We start from the raw sequence: 15,767 nt of genomic DNA, 5'->3' as shown, positions 1-15,767 counted from the left end.
AATTACACATATAATTAAGTATAGATATAGATATATACCTTGAATATATGTTTATAGATTTGATTTCATATTTGTATTATTTATAGATTAAATTGCCTTGATTTTTTATTTTGTTTTTGCTCTTTTTGTTTCAAAAAATAATTTTTCATATTTGAGAAATGACAGTGTATACTTTATCTAGTTCAACTGCTTTTATGAAACATGGATACAGAGATGAATAAGACATGATTTTGCCATAAAATAAAACTCTTAATCTCTTTGTAAGGACATAAATCTATGCAAGTACCTAAAATCTGTATTTTTTTTAATTCCTATTAAAACTTCCTTAGATTTAAATGTAAGAGGTGTTTTAGGACATAAAAACAGTTTTTGCAATTAGGGAATGCAGATATAGTATAAAGGAATCACAGTCTAGGAAGCATTATGATTTTTTATATACGCTGAAGTTTTTAACAGCCTGGAACAAATGCATTGGACTGATTAGGGCACTGCCAAAAATATACATAATGCTACTTACTGAATCATTTGCAACTATCATATAGTCATTCCTCAACTGAGCATGCTCCTGACTTCTTGCATGTTACTTTGATAGTGCTGGAAAGATGAGTTAGGCATTTGAATGGCAGTATTTGCCTGTTATACCTAGAGAAGAGGCAATTTTATAGGACAGCATGATGCTGGAGATTTTCATTTTTCTACAGTCCACACATTAATTTTAGTATATCATCGCAAGAAGTATTTTACAAGTGTAACATTGTAAAGTAAATTGAAGATATTCTTCTATCTCAGCTTACATTGTATCAAGTTCTTGTGCTGGATCATTTCTCCTTCCCCTACCCTCAGGCCCATGGGGATTCCATCCACTTCTATCTGACTGAGCTATTCAAGTAACTCCCGGGTTTTCTTGCCAAGTGCTACTTTCCTCCGCCCCTCCACACCAGGATCCAGGCTTTCAGATACCTGCTGGACAAAGCTTCCTGATATTGTTCCAGCTCCGCATCATGCCCCAAATCATATCTTTGCATTGCTCTTATGTTGTATCAGCGAAAGGTTTCTACATCCCTCTCAAGAGCAAAAGATTCTAGTCCTCCTTAATCATCCATTTTTCTAATCCTCCCCCCTGCCATTTCCTGTTGGTTCTACCACTAAAATCTGTCTGACATGATTCATTCAAGATACTCTGCAAAATAGGAAAAATGAGATCAGGTCCTGTGGCAGCCAGATTCCTATTCCCTGTATTTGTCCTGCATAATCCCCTCCACTTGTGTGGGCAAGACTGTGAATATGACGGGTGTCACTGCAGAGATTAGGGTACAATTACGCTGCAAAAGTGAAAGGAATTTTGCAGAGGTAATTAAAGTCCCAAATCAGTTGACTTTGAGATAATCATAAGGGAGATTATCCTGGATGGGCCTCACTTAATCAGGTGAAAGCCCTTAAAATAGGGGCCAGATCCTTTCTGAAGAGAGAGATTCTTCTACCGGCCTTGAGGAGGTAAGCAGCTATCTTGTGAGAGAGACATGTGGCGATGAACTGTGAGTGGCCTCTAGGAGCTAAGAGCACCCCCTGACTGGGAACCAGCAAGAAAACAGAAACCCCAGTCCAACAACCACAGGAACTGAATTCTACTAACCACCACATGAGTTTGGAAAAGAATCCAGACTCCATAAAGAAACACAGCCCAGCCAACACCTTGATTGCAGCCTTGTGAAACCCAGAGCAGAGGACCCAGCTAAACTGTGCCTGGACTGCTGACGAACAGAAACAACAAGCTTTGAAGCAACAACCTTCAAACTAAGCTTTCTCATCTCATCCATCCCCATGAGTTCTTACCTGATGCAAACAGAGTTATCTTTCTTAAAAACAGACTAAAACATAAGCTCCATAAGGTAGGGGAATTGTGGGGTTCAAAGCTGTGTCTCTAGAAGAATGCTAGTATGATATATGTGTCTTAGAAGAATATTACTTTGTATCTTAGAAGGATGCTACCATATTGTACGCATGTTACAAATATTGACAGACTGACAGAATGAATGAATGGATATCGTCTATCCACCTGTACAAACACCAAACCTTTGATGGCCCCCTTTTACCTATAGAGAGATTCCCTCCTGATATAAGAATAGGAAGGCTATATAATAAAGTGCTTAAGCATATGGGTTTTGGAGTAAAAAATCCTTGATCTCAAATTCTAGCTCTACGACTCCCTAGCTTTTTTGACCTCTGGGAGGTTGCATGAGCTCACTGAGCCTCAGTTTTCTCATTTACAAAACACGAATAATTCTTACCACTCTAGATTGATTTAAAGGTTAAATAAGACAATGCATTTAGCATAACACAGTGCCTGGACTGTGCAATAGATCAATAAATGCTAGCTGTGATGATAACTTTCAAGGCCCTCTACAATGTACGTTTCCCTCCTGTCCTCCAGCCTTATGAAGCAGGTACTCGCGTGTCTCCTGCCTTTGTAGCGTGATGTAGAGAAAATGTTTAGGTGCTGGTTCACTTTTAGGTTCTACCCCTTCTGGGCTATATGACCTGGAGCAAGTTTCTTCACAGCCCCAGTTTGGTTATCTGTGAAATGGGGATAATTTTAATATATAGCTCATGAGTTTGTCTTGACTTCATCCCTATATATATCAGCCATATAGAGCAACAGTTAAAAGTGGTGACTGAGGCAACTTGCTATAAGCATGATGTGATGGCTGTCTTTCAAAATATTATAAAACAGGTCTTTATGAAAACCCATGGCAAAAGTTTTCTCATATTACTCTTAGATGTAATTGTGCAGCTCCCGAATAATTCATTTTTTGTTTCATTTTTCATCTGACCAAGCTTTCTTCTTTCACTTAGCTGCTAACTGAAAAAATCTACACTTGCTTTATTCTAAAACTTGCTCTACATTGCTATCCTTGTCTTTTCTTTTTTTTTTTTTCTTTACCCATTTCTAATTTATGTTTTCCTTCTATATTTAGATAAATTATCTTAAATTATTTCTGGAAAAAAAAGTAGAGTTATAGTAAATATATTTTTAAGGTTGTTACATATATAAAAAACACTAGACAAGTATCATTTGTGTGAGTGTATGTGTGAGTGCTTTAATGGTAGAATTAATAAATTGTTAAGATAAGCTGATAGGCCAATATGGGAAAACCGATACCAAAGCAAAATTCTGTAAAACAAGTCCCATTTATTGCCATTGAATATTTCATAGAGACAATTCATAAAAAGGCAAACATAGTGATTTTTTTTTATCACCCATTTAATTAAAAGATCCCAAATGCTGTAGCATAAGGGAGCACGTGTCCTAGGCAGACGATGGTTTAATGAACTAATGTTGATATTGAAATTGGCACTCTCTTCCCTCGCAGAGGTATGACTGAATCCATGCTCTAGCCAGCCGCTTTTCCACATGATTCCATTTGAAAGTCAATTGGTGAATCATCCCCGATGCCTCATTGAACATAATATTGAGCAGCAAGATTTCTGTACGCTATTGATGTGCTTAAAGCAGCACCAAACAGCCCAGACACATCAATAGAAATATTGGTCAGATCATTTGTCTACTATTTTGTAGCAAAAACAGACTCAGAGCTTCCTAATGTTGAACCGCTTGGATCACTCTATTCTTATAAAATGTGCTTCTGTATGGAGACATGCTAACACTTCATCGTGCAGAAATGATCAGGAGGCTTAATTGAAATGAACTGCTCTTGTGGATGTAGTCTGTCTTTCAAATAATTCAAGCACTATTAGGTTTGCAGACTTTAAATAACTACTCTATGGCTTTATTGAACAAGGATATGCTAAGTATTAGCAAAGTTATGCTATATGTTGAATTGGGGGGACCGACCACACAATGAGATTGTTAGCAAGATGATTGAGCTCTAATCTGGTTAGTTTAGATAGACTGTATTCTGTGCTAGCCATCACTGACTTGAACCAAAAAGATAAATTGCGTGTGTAGGCAGCAAAAATTAAACTCTCTTAGAATATGTATCCTTTTCCTTAACTTTTTTTTTTTCCAGTTCATGGTCACAACTGCAACACCGTAGATATTCAACATTAGAAATAAGGACAACTGTATTGCATTCATATTGTGAAACTTGTAGCCAGTTCAATAAAACCGTCCCTTGCAGTACTGGGTGAGAACTTGCCTTTCACCTAGAGCCAAGTTCATTAGAAATTCATGCTCACAGCCCAGAGAAAAACAGGGTTTTTATGAGGTTTCAACAAGTAATATATCTGCATGATGGGTTGTTCCAAGAAACTAAGCAAATGAAAATGTCAGTTTGCAGAAACTGTCAAAACCAGCATAACCTAATTTAGAATGGCTGCTTATTTAACAAACCACCAGTATCCCTACCAGACAGAGTTCTGTCAGTTTTACAGAAAAGTACTCATTCCTATCGCACTTAAGATAGGTTTATAGACACCCTAGGCTCTGCTAATGGGAGAAAAGCATTCATTAAATACAGCACCCAATCATTAAACAGCTGCCTGCACAGTCAGTGTTCTCGGCTACAAAATGCCGGAAGTCTTGATCTGAGCTGAGCATACTTTGATATGTCAAAGTGGGACTCCAGTTTGCGTGCAGTTATAAAACAGGGTACCTTGGTCTATGATTCAACTGTGGCACACCCTTCAAAAATAGAAACTGATAAGTGTAATTTTATTAATGTATATTACTTGAGTTTGCATTGCATGTTATCCACTTAAAATTGTTTCAATACAGTAACTTCTAGAACCAGTTCCAAAATCAAACCCATTGCCATCAAGTCGATTCCAACTCATAGCAGCCCTAGAGGACAGAGTAGAACCACCCCCATAGGGTTTCCAAGGAGTGGCTGGTGAATTTGAACTGCCGATCTTTTGGTTAGCAGCCGAGGTCTTAACCATTGTGCCACCAAGGCTCCTCTAGAAGCAGTGGCAGGTACTTAAGGCTGCCCTTAGTGTTTGCAGCTGTACACCCTCTTTGTGAACATCACCTCTTATTTCATTGTGAAACAAATGTGTTAGACTGGTAGTGGGTAACTCTCCTTCATAGAGAGTACACAGGCATTCAGTGGACCACCTCCGGCTCTGAATATCTAAACTAGCAGTGGAGAAACACTGAAGGAGGTGGAGCAGGAGATGACAAGAGTATGGGGGGGAGGAAAGGTGTGTGGAGAGCCACAGAATAATTTGATTGCAAGTTTCAAAGACAGACAGCAGAAGAATGTAATCACTCATTGCTCTGCATATTGGCACAATAGAAATTTATGGAGAGACTGGAGGAAACAATATGGGAGCAGCTGAATGAAGTCAATTGCTATGATATGGAGCCTTCATTATTGTTGAGAATGGAAAGAAATGCAAAAGCACAGTGCACCAGTTTGGCAGCAAGCTGTGTTTTCTCAGCACTGTAGATTCCTATTGCTCAAGAGTATTAGAGAAAGACCAACACACCTGCTTCTGTTATTCTCAAGCTGAATGATGATTACAGAATTTATAAATGGCCTTTCTTTTCCTCTCTCTAATGTTTCCTCATATGTGGGAGAAAGTAGGTGATCTGGCTATCTAAATATTAACTGGGATTGTTACACCATGCAGTGGGTGTTCTATAAATGGTTTTGGCCGACAGTTTTAGATAATGCAATTTTTTTTAACATCTTTCACAGGCTCCAAACTTTATATCTATTCTGCCTTCTCCATCTATTATTATCATTTTGGCTCCACAGTCCTGTAACCTAGAGTCATATTGACATTTTTGTCATTGTGCTAAATTACTTTCCCGCAACTTCACCATTGGGTAATTCCTTTTCATATGCTATTTCTTAATGATTTATTCAATCACGTGTGGACCTGGAAGTCACCCTCTCATCCAGCATAACAACCTCTCACATGGTTTCTTTGCTCCAACTCATCTCCTCTTCTTTCTAGCCAATACACGTCACCTAGACCCGGTTTGGTCATCCATTATGTTTGGGAAAGTAGACATCATTTTGGCGATATCTTCAGTTAGTCATGATTGTTCATCATGAAACGACAATCACCTGTAGAAACTAATGCACATGTCGGCAGGCACATTGTCAGCCATAGAGGGTCAATGTGGGCCTGTGAAATCTGGAGAACGAAATGTTGAGGAAGCCAGAGAGAGATGTGGCTGTCTTCAGTAGTAGAGCCTTATTAGGTCATAGCCTAGAACATCATTTTCAAAAATGGATAATCCCTCTTTTCCTTATCAATGACTTCTTAATATTTCTTGAATTAGTGTTGCAAATAATGATTTTACAGAGAATTTTTATATTTCGCTATATTTTACAAAGCTTTCATTCAAAAATATGACAACCTTTAAAATAAGTTTTATATACCAAATATGTCTTCCAAACTGAGAAAAACAGAAATATTAATAATAAAACATTTTGCTTCATGTTTTGTGTTGCAATTGTATAATCTGACTCATTTGCATTTCTCGATATAGAATTTACCTTGAATAGTCTAATCTTTGCTCCAGAAGGTGGAATCGTTATCTCCTTTGTCATTAGTCTTGCTTTATGTGATGGAGAATTGCTAAATTATACTCCTTTTTTAAAATAAAATATTTTTCTTACACAAAGACCTTCTTGAATATCACACTTCATTCAGTTTTCAATTAATCAATAGTAAGTATTAAAAAAAAAGTAAGTAGTATATATTAAGTTTCTATTAATGCTATAACAAATTGCCAAAAACTTCATGGCTTAAAGAACACAAATTTATTAGCTTCCAGTTCTGGAGGTTAGAAATCCAACACAAGTATCACTGGCTAAAATCAATGTGCCAGCAAGGCTACATTCCTTTCCGGAATCTCTATGAGAGCATCCATTTTCTTGCTTTTTCCAGCTTCTAGAAGCTGAAGGCATTCCTCAGCTCATGACCCCCTCCTCCTTCTCCAAACCCCCTCCTCCATCTCTCTGATCATTCTTCCATAGTCACATCTTCCTCTCTGACTTTCATCTTCTGCCTCCCTCTTTCAATTTTAAGGACCCTTGTGATTATATGGGAATCACCTGATTAATCTAGGGTAAACTTTCTATATTACCCTAGAAAGGACGGCTGATTAACAATGCTAATTCCATCTGCAACCATAATTCCCCTTTGCCATGGAACCTACCCTATTCACAGGTTCTGGGAATGGACATCTTTTGGGGGCAATTATTCTGCTTACCACATAGTAGTGTGTGGGTATGTAAATATGTATATATTTTTTACCAAAGTATGCCCATAAAAGCAAGCATGAGTAAATAAGAGTCAGTACTTTGATGTTTTCAACTTTGGCACTAAGTGTTTACCTATAGAACGAAAAGAAATCAATCTGATTATACAGTGTGCACTTAGAATCAATTTGAGGGCTAGAAGCTGTTAATACCAATAAATTCATATACATAATTTCTGAAATTTGAGTACAAGATAATGAAATTTTCCTCAACAAAAAGTAATAGTCTGTAACACAAATATATAGAGAAAATTCCAGAATATAACTCCAGATTATAAAGAGAACAAATGGGGAAATTTGCTAACATCTCCAAATTTTTTACTGTGAGACACTAAGCATTTCTCATGTCTCCTTGACCCTATATTTTCTGAAGAAAACTTTTTTTTTTTTTGCGTTCTGCCAAGTGGTACCACTTTTCAAGCCCAATTCTAATTTCATAAATTGAGGCATAAAGAGGATTAAGGGCAAGCTCTCAGTAATTACTCTCTCATCCAGAATTTCATTGGCATTGTTGCATTGAGTACCACATGAAACTTTTGTTGAAGAGTTGGAACATTTACTTATTGGGGTGAAAGGATATGATAGTTTTGATTATTCCTATGAAAGTAGGGCACCAGAAGAGACATAAGATACAGGGGTATATTCTTAAGGCCAACATACTGTGTAATGACGTTGAATGAGATAAAAAATGGATTTAGGGAACCCCCCCATTTGGGTTGAACTGGGTATTTCTTCACCATGATACAGCGGGAAAAAATGTTAGATGAGGATACCAGAGACCTAGTTTCTAGTCTTGGCTCTATCTCTAATTATCTGTGTCCTTATTAACAAGCTAAAGGACCTCTTTTTGCCTCATTTTCCTCACTATAAAAATGAGTTTAGGTGGAATTATCACTGAAGTCCTGCATCATTCAAAGCTTTTGTGATGTTGTATTATATCCCCAGTCTTGGAAGGCTACCACTTGCCTCACATTATCTATTGTGGTTCATGAGAGAACACGGAGGACAAAAAAGGAAATATAGCAAATAGATGTGATATGGCAAAGATCTTGCAACTACTGGTGTTGAAAATAGAGAACTCCCTCAACCCCTGAGAGCTGAAAAGGACTCTTTTGCACATGTTTTGCTACTTTACTGTTTTCTGAGTTCAATTCTAATAGCAATGGCAAATGTAAAGGGGCCTTAAAAAGAAATAACACTAGAATGTTTGACTACAGTTCTGCCTTATTGTATATGGAATGGATTTGATACTAGAAAGTTGACAGCAAAGTGAAATTCCCTATACAAGATTTTTTTTTCCCCCAACTGACTTCTTTTATAGAATTGAAGCTGCACTACCAGGGGAAGATAAATGATTCCACAAGGTGCAGTAAAAATCAGAGAATGTTATCATAGCAGAGATAGGATGGACTACAACCAAAATCTATCTTACACCCACATGTAACTGACTAGGACATGGGAACAGAGAGACTTCATGATTCACCCAAGGTTATGAAGCTCATTAGTTACAGAGCCAGGCTTAACACTGGACTAACTCACTCCTACTTCAGCTATACTCAAACTTCCATACTTGAATTTTATATCGTGATACAGTATTCAAGAGGTTTTTGGTTAAATATTGGCAGTGTTCAACATCAGTCAGGAATTTTAATAATCGTTAATACTTAAATGGTGCTTAAAGCCAAAAAGGAGCCCTGGTGGCACAGTGGTTAAGAGCGCAGCTGCTAACCAAAAGGTGGGCGGTTTGAATCCACCAGCCACTCCTTGGAAACCCCATAGGGCAGTTTTAATCTGTCCTACAGGGCCGCTATGAGTCGGAATCGACTGGACAGCATTTGGTTTGTTTGTTTGTTTTTTAAACAAAACAAACAAACAAAACTGCCCAAACCCACTGCCTTGAGTTGATTCCGACTCATAGCGACCCTATAGGACACAGTAGAACTGCCCCATAGGGTTTCCAAGGCTGTAAATCTTTCTGGAAGTAGACTGCCACATCTTCCTCCTGTGGAGTGGCTGGTGAGTTTGAATCACTGACCTTTCTATTAGCAGCCAAGCACTGTAATCATTGTACCACCAGGGCTCAGATAAATGGTACTTAGTATGTGCCAAGTACTATCGTAGGTGCTTTACGCATGTAGTTTAATTAACTAATTTAATCCTCCCAACAACCGTGTGAAGTAGTTCTGTTTCTACCCCGATTTTATAGGAGGAGGGCTTATGCTCAAGGTGCAATTTGAACTGGGTTGGAACTGCATTCTTTCATTATCACATTCATGTGAGATGAACCACTTTATTACTTGGATCTTTAACTTAGGTATACACTTTGCCCTCTAATTTGAGGCTTATTCATTCATTCAACATGCAGTGATTGAGCATCTACCATATGTACAGGACTGGACCAAGTGTCATGGGGGCTACAGAGCATAATATAACTCAAAATGCTAGCGTGGATGATAAAACAGTATAATTCAAAATATAATCAATAGCATCAACAACAATTATTAGATATGTATTTCTATGGACCAAGCTTTGTGCTAAGTCCCTTACATGTATTACTTTGGTTAATTTTCACATCAGTCAATCACTTAAGAGAAGTCATATTTCATACATTTTAGACATGATAAAACTGAGTCTTGAATAGGTAAGCAATTTACCCATGACACAAAAGAAGTGGCAGAGTTGACATTAAAACCAGGTCTGTGTGAATGAAAAACTCCATTTTATTTCTACTACTCTGCTCTGAATCTAATAACCCAGTCCCAAGGAAGGGCCAAGCTGGGAGGCTGTTACCTCTGAATGCTTGGCCAGAATCCCTCTTGGTTTCTGTTTGCCCATATCCTACAGGTACCTGGAGTCTTCAGCATCTCTCTACCGTGGTACCTGAGGAGAAATCCCGGAGTCCATTTCCAACCTTTCTACTCAGGCTTTGCCTGCCAATTAAATTTAAAACCAGTGTATCACCAAGTATTTTAGGAGTCTGAGTGATGGAACGAAGAGAAATAGAGATATGCAGCTAACTGTCTAAATATATGGTCTTAATTTCAAAAGTAATGCTTTTTTCTTTTTCCTGCTGCTCTTCTACTTTATTTCCCATTTATCCAATATTGCTTCTCGTCTACCTGTGAAGATCTCTTCCCTAGGACCTGGAAGCTCCTCAGATTCGATCACTCATTTAAGAACTGGACTGAGTCTCTCTCTTTTCACAAATAATGTGGCTTCAGTTTTTTATACCCATCGAATGCCATTCTGGGCAAAAGAAGGATTGCATCTCCATCTTTTAGAGGGTCTTGAATTATGAAACAGCTCTCAATCTTTCTCCCTTTCTCATTCTCTTGTGCATACACATGTAAGCATTGTGTAATTCCAAGTTATCTATTTGTTTCCAGTGTTGTGGTGACTCACAGCTAAACTGTATATGTATTACATTCAGGTAGAAAATTGTCAAGACAAACACAGTCTCCCTGACACTGATGCTTGCAGACAGCACTAGGATGGAAAGTTGATAGCTGCATTAAAATTTTTGCAATTGGCTGCCATAGAAACCAATGCAAGAGTGACTTTGGACTGAAATATGACATCTCAGGAATCTGTCTGGCGAATCTTTGACACAGAAGGCGAAATAAATTAGAAAGCAATTTTACACAGAGCCTTTTAGATCTTCAAAACCTAAGTTTCAAAGCACTTGAACAAAGTAACTATTTAGAAAAAAAAATTGGTTCTTGGCATTTTTAAATTCTTAGGGAAGACTTTCTTTAGATGTTAATAACATTTTGATAGGAATATCGCTTTATCCGGAGCATTCAGCTCACCTCAGAAATGATTTAAGGAAGATTTTATGTTATGGCTTTTAAAAATTAAGGCTCTGGTTTTCCATCCCTAAATGAAAACTGGCATAGAATTTCAGAAGTCAGGGTTTAACAGCAAACAAACATATTGGCAAAACTGTTGAATAATGATTATTTTTGCATTTGAAATGCAACTGCATTCACATTTTATATATTGAGGCATATGTGTTTCCATTCACTACATGTATGCAAGCAATAAACGTTCACCTATCCAGACTCCATGGAGAATGAGTTACCTGAATATTCTATTACTGAGGTGCCTCAAATGATTAAAGTACTAGCCAAAAGGTCACTGGTCCAAACCCACCCAAAGGCTCCTTGGAAGAAAGGGCTGGTGTTCTGCTCCCAAAAGATCACAGCCTTGAAAACCCTATAGAATGCAGTTCTGCTTTGCACATATGGGGTCACCACAGGCCAGAGCTAACTCCACAGCAACTAATAACAACAACGAGCAACAACAACAACTCTAACTACTGGAACTTCCACTTTAGCAGTTGAACCAAACCTGGTGATACTCAGATAGCAAAACCAAAACACCTTCACATACATTTTAGCCCCCATGGAATTCTTCAAAGACTTACTTCCTGTCCTAATTTATAGAATATCTCAAATATACATTCCCTTTTCTCTTTTGGTGATTCTTCTTGATACTTTTGAATATTAGTTATTGTGATCTAGTGCTTTGGTGTAGGTACAGGTAGAGAACCATACTTCTTAACATCTCTTCCCTTTTTTAAGAATATGAACTCATACAAGATGCCTTCAGCAGCCACAGTAATGCCTCAATGACAACTGAGCCAAATGCAGGTGGTTACTTGCCTCCCCAAGAGGTCTTTCCTACCTCAGCATTACGCACACACAGACTCTAGTCCCAGATGCAAATGTCTTCTGCCTTCAGGTGCCACCATGAGGAGATACACCCCACCCCAGCCCTGACTGCAGTCCGACTTCTCATCAACCTCCTACTCGTAGTTTCAAATCACCACCACCCTGTTGCCTGGGCAGCTGATGAGATGACTTGGGGCTTACTAACTCCACCCGTTTTTGCATAACAGTCAGTGTGGCGCTAGGAATGATTTCCATTGACTTGTTTCCTCTTCCCTTAATTTTCCTCCCTTTTGCCTCCTGTTGCTATGCCCACTTTTCTGTGAAAAGCTTGTTTATGTATAGATTACCAATCATCAGAGAATATACTTCAATTGGGAAATCAAATAATCACAACATATTGCGTACTATTTTAAAGCTTTTGTCTTCTATGTTGTGGGTTGTTTTTGGATCCACAAGGAATGCTACGAGAAAGGTTCGTAGTCCCTCCTACCTAGACCTCAATTATTTTGAAGTCTAGAGACTCGATGGCACTGAGTTTGGGTTAGAGCTGTTCCCAGAGTTTGAAAGTTCTGGAAGTCTGGTCTTAGGAGGAGGAAAGTGTAGAGTATATGCATGTGTGTGTGTACATATGCACTCATTGTAATACTCAGAGTAGTCATATGCTTAATTTAATTTGACAATATGTGCATGCTTAACATAAGATGAAACACAGAGAAGGATCCCCATCCCAAACATGTGGAAAACATAGTAATTTTCTTTTCTTAGGTTAAACAGGAAACAGCAAATCAACAGCCAATGGTATATTCATACCTCAGTTGGGTTCATAGATTTTACATAGAGCACATAATTATGTTTGGTAAAGGGCTTATGAAACAAAACAGGTGTGTTTATGTATTCATTTACTTAGTTTAGTTTGATTGGATATGTGGGGAAAAAGAAAAATTTCAGTAGAATCCAATTATTTCAAGGACTATTACACAAATGATACTGTACTCACCTGGCTCCAGGGACAGGTGACACAGACATCAAAGGCATTAAGTGCTATACTGGGGGAAAAAAAAAAAACAGGAGAGAGGAATAAAGAACCACGAAAGAAATCAAAACAGGGTCAATAGTGGTGAAAACATAGGCTTATTAAAAAATGGAAGCTTTGGGAGAAGGTAAAATTAAATGTCCTTCATACAGTAAGGAAGAAGGATCTACAAGTTCCTCTTCGGGGTTTAATCTAGATATCATGGAAGGGAAAAAAGATATTTGGTGGGAGAAATGACATGAAGAGATTAAAAAGATGGGAGAACAAGTGAGGCCAGCAGTGTTTTTGATGTGGCATTTGGAATGGTTAGTGGAACACACTAGGGTTCTCGAGGCTTTCCTCTCACTTGGGGAAGGCACTTTTATCTTATAGACACTTTGATTGTACAGAGGTAGAGAAACTAGGGTGGGCTTCTAAAGAGGTAACAGTTCTAGATGTTTCAAATCTGCTCTAAATTAACAAAAGAAAAAGACAAACACAGACAAATAGAAAGTTGCATGCAACTCTTAACGGACAAGATAATATTACAGTATATAAAGAGTTCTCACAAATCAGTAAGAAAAGACCAACAACCCTTTACAAAAATGGACATAGGATATGAACAGGGAGTTCATAGGAAAGGAAATTCAATTGGCTTTGAATTCAATTGGCTTCTTTTATAATAAGCTATGTGCATATAGAGTTTCCAAGGAGCATAAAAAAATTTTTAATCTGTCAGGTTGACCAAATTAAAAAAAAAGTCAAGGTGTGTAGAGAATCATCTGATACATTGCTGATGTGAATTAAAGTAATAGAGCCTATATGCAGAGAAATGTGGCAATATCTGTGAAGACTAAGATGGCGTGTACAATTTGACTCAGCAATTCATTGAGTTTTCTTGCAGATACATTCATTCATGTGTGAAATGGCACATATATCCGTGTGTGTGTATACACACATTCATTGTTTTTTGAATAGTATGAGACTGGAAATTACTTAAATATCCATCAATAGAGGACAGGTCAAGAAAATTATAGTTCATCCTTACAATGGATATGGTTCATTTGTGAGAAAGGGAGAGGCAATTCTAAATATACTAATATGGACAGATCTTGAAAATTGTTCCTTATTGTATACTATCTCTTGGGGGAAACAATATGCACACACACACTTGCATTGTGATAGTTATAGAGTATCTTTGGTCTGTATACTAGAAATTGGTTAAGGAGGTTGCCTGTACAGAGGGGAATTATCTGGCTGGGGAGATTGGGAGAAAAACTTACTTTTCAGTGTATATACTTTCATACCCTTTAACATTCTGTATCTTGTTGCATGGCTTATGCACAAAAAATATTTTAAAACTACAGGGATTAGAGGAAGATAAGAATAGTGTCTGGGAAACTATGCATTTGGCTAGAATTACTTTTGCTTTTCTAGGAATCTGGTAATAGTGAGCACGATACAAGAAGGAGAAAAGCTTTCACAGATATTTTTACATCAAATTGAGATCATTTGATAATTTTTACCTGATTAATATTCTTAAATGATTATGGAGAGGATGTTGTAACCCAGAAATGCAATAATCCATTATGGTATCTCGTTTATATCCCATTAACACTGACAGCACTCTATGTTACCTTTTTAAAGTTTTTTTTTTACATCGGATTCTCAGTTATTTAACCATTTTCCAATTATTAAGCAATACATGAATCAGACTTACGTTCTGTATTCAGAACAATGAAGATCAAAATATGTATTTCTTATAGCAATTATAGATTAGAGCAGTGAAAATGGGTTTCAGAGTATCAAAAGAGTGGAGAACAAGTCAAAATCTTATATGAATATGAGAGAACATTTTACTTATAATTAGAAGGCCTCAGTGGCCTAATTTTCTTCATTAATGCTGAGTGATATGTCTGAAAAGTATGCATAACTTAAGATACTAAACGCCAAAACAGTGAAATAAGGAAAAGGCATACGAAATAAAGACAAACTTCAATTTATTACCCGATTTACGTCAAAATGTTTTTCTAATTGTTAACGTAAAATGTTTTCTAGGAAATTTTACACATCGTTCTACCTAACATCTCTTTCCTTGAGGTGTTCAAGTGATTTTATTTCATATAAGAATTTGGAAAATCATGCATAAGCTGACCTAACTTAGATATGTAGACTGTAGTCATGCTTAAGAACTGCTGGTTCAATTTTCTGCTCAATGTACCTCAACTTATGTCCTGTTTACTAGGAATATCACTTTCTTCTCTTTCATTGCACTTTCTTTTATTACCATACTCGCCACTTACATTTACAGTGCCACTTAAGGAAAAAGAAGTCCTAAAGGGAGTAAGGAAGAAAACCACAAATGAGAAATAGGAACAACACAACAACGAAAGTGTAACTGAGTAAAGATATTTGATGAGCCTCCTGGTGATATACAAGTTAATGAACTTGTGTGAGAATAGGATGGGTATTATCTAAAACCTGTTGCCGTCGAGTGGACTCCAACTCATAGGACCCTATAGGACAGAGTAGAACTTCCCCATAGGGTTTCCAAGGAGTATCTGGTGGATTCAACCTGCCGACATTTTGGTTAGCAGCTGTAGCTCTTAACCACTGTGGCACCAGGGCTCCTGAGTATTACCTATGCTTCCCAAGTTTCAGAAAAATGAAGAAAACATTAAACCATTAAACTATAGCTTGTGGATAAAATTTCAGACTGGGAGTTTACTGAGCACTGAGGATGCCATTCTTTTGAGGCTTCTCATTCCCTTTTAGCATTTGGAGCTCAAAATAGAAAATGGTTTCTCCTCAGATAATACCAGCGGCCATTTCCTCTTCCCTTCAG

At 37.5% G+C, this 15,767-nt stretch overlaps 1 protein-coding gene across 1 annotated transcript in view; it reads left to right on the top strand.

Annotated features, from left to right (window-relative positions):
* Positions 1-15,767, top strand: part of IL1RAPL1 (interleukin 1 receptor accessory protein like 1) — a 1,405,042-nt gene that overhangs the window by 624,710 nt on the left and 764,565 nt on the right. The gene's annotated exons all lie outside the window — the stretch shown is intronic.

The sequence above is a fragment of the Elephas maximus genome, chromosome X, assembly GCF_024166365.1.
Source record: "Elephas maximus indicus isolate mEleMax1 chromosome X, mEleMax1 primary haplotype, whole genome shotgun sequence".
Classification (NCBI taxonomy): domain Eukaryota; kingdom Metazoa; phylum Chordata; class Mammalia; order Proboscidea; family Elephantidae; genus Elephas; species Elephas maximus.
Note: the sequence above shows the minus strand (reverse complement) of the source record. Positions and strands in the feature narration are given on the sequence as shown.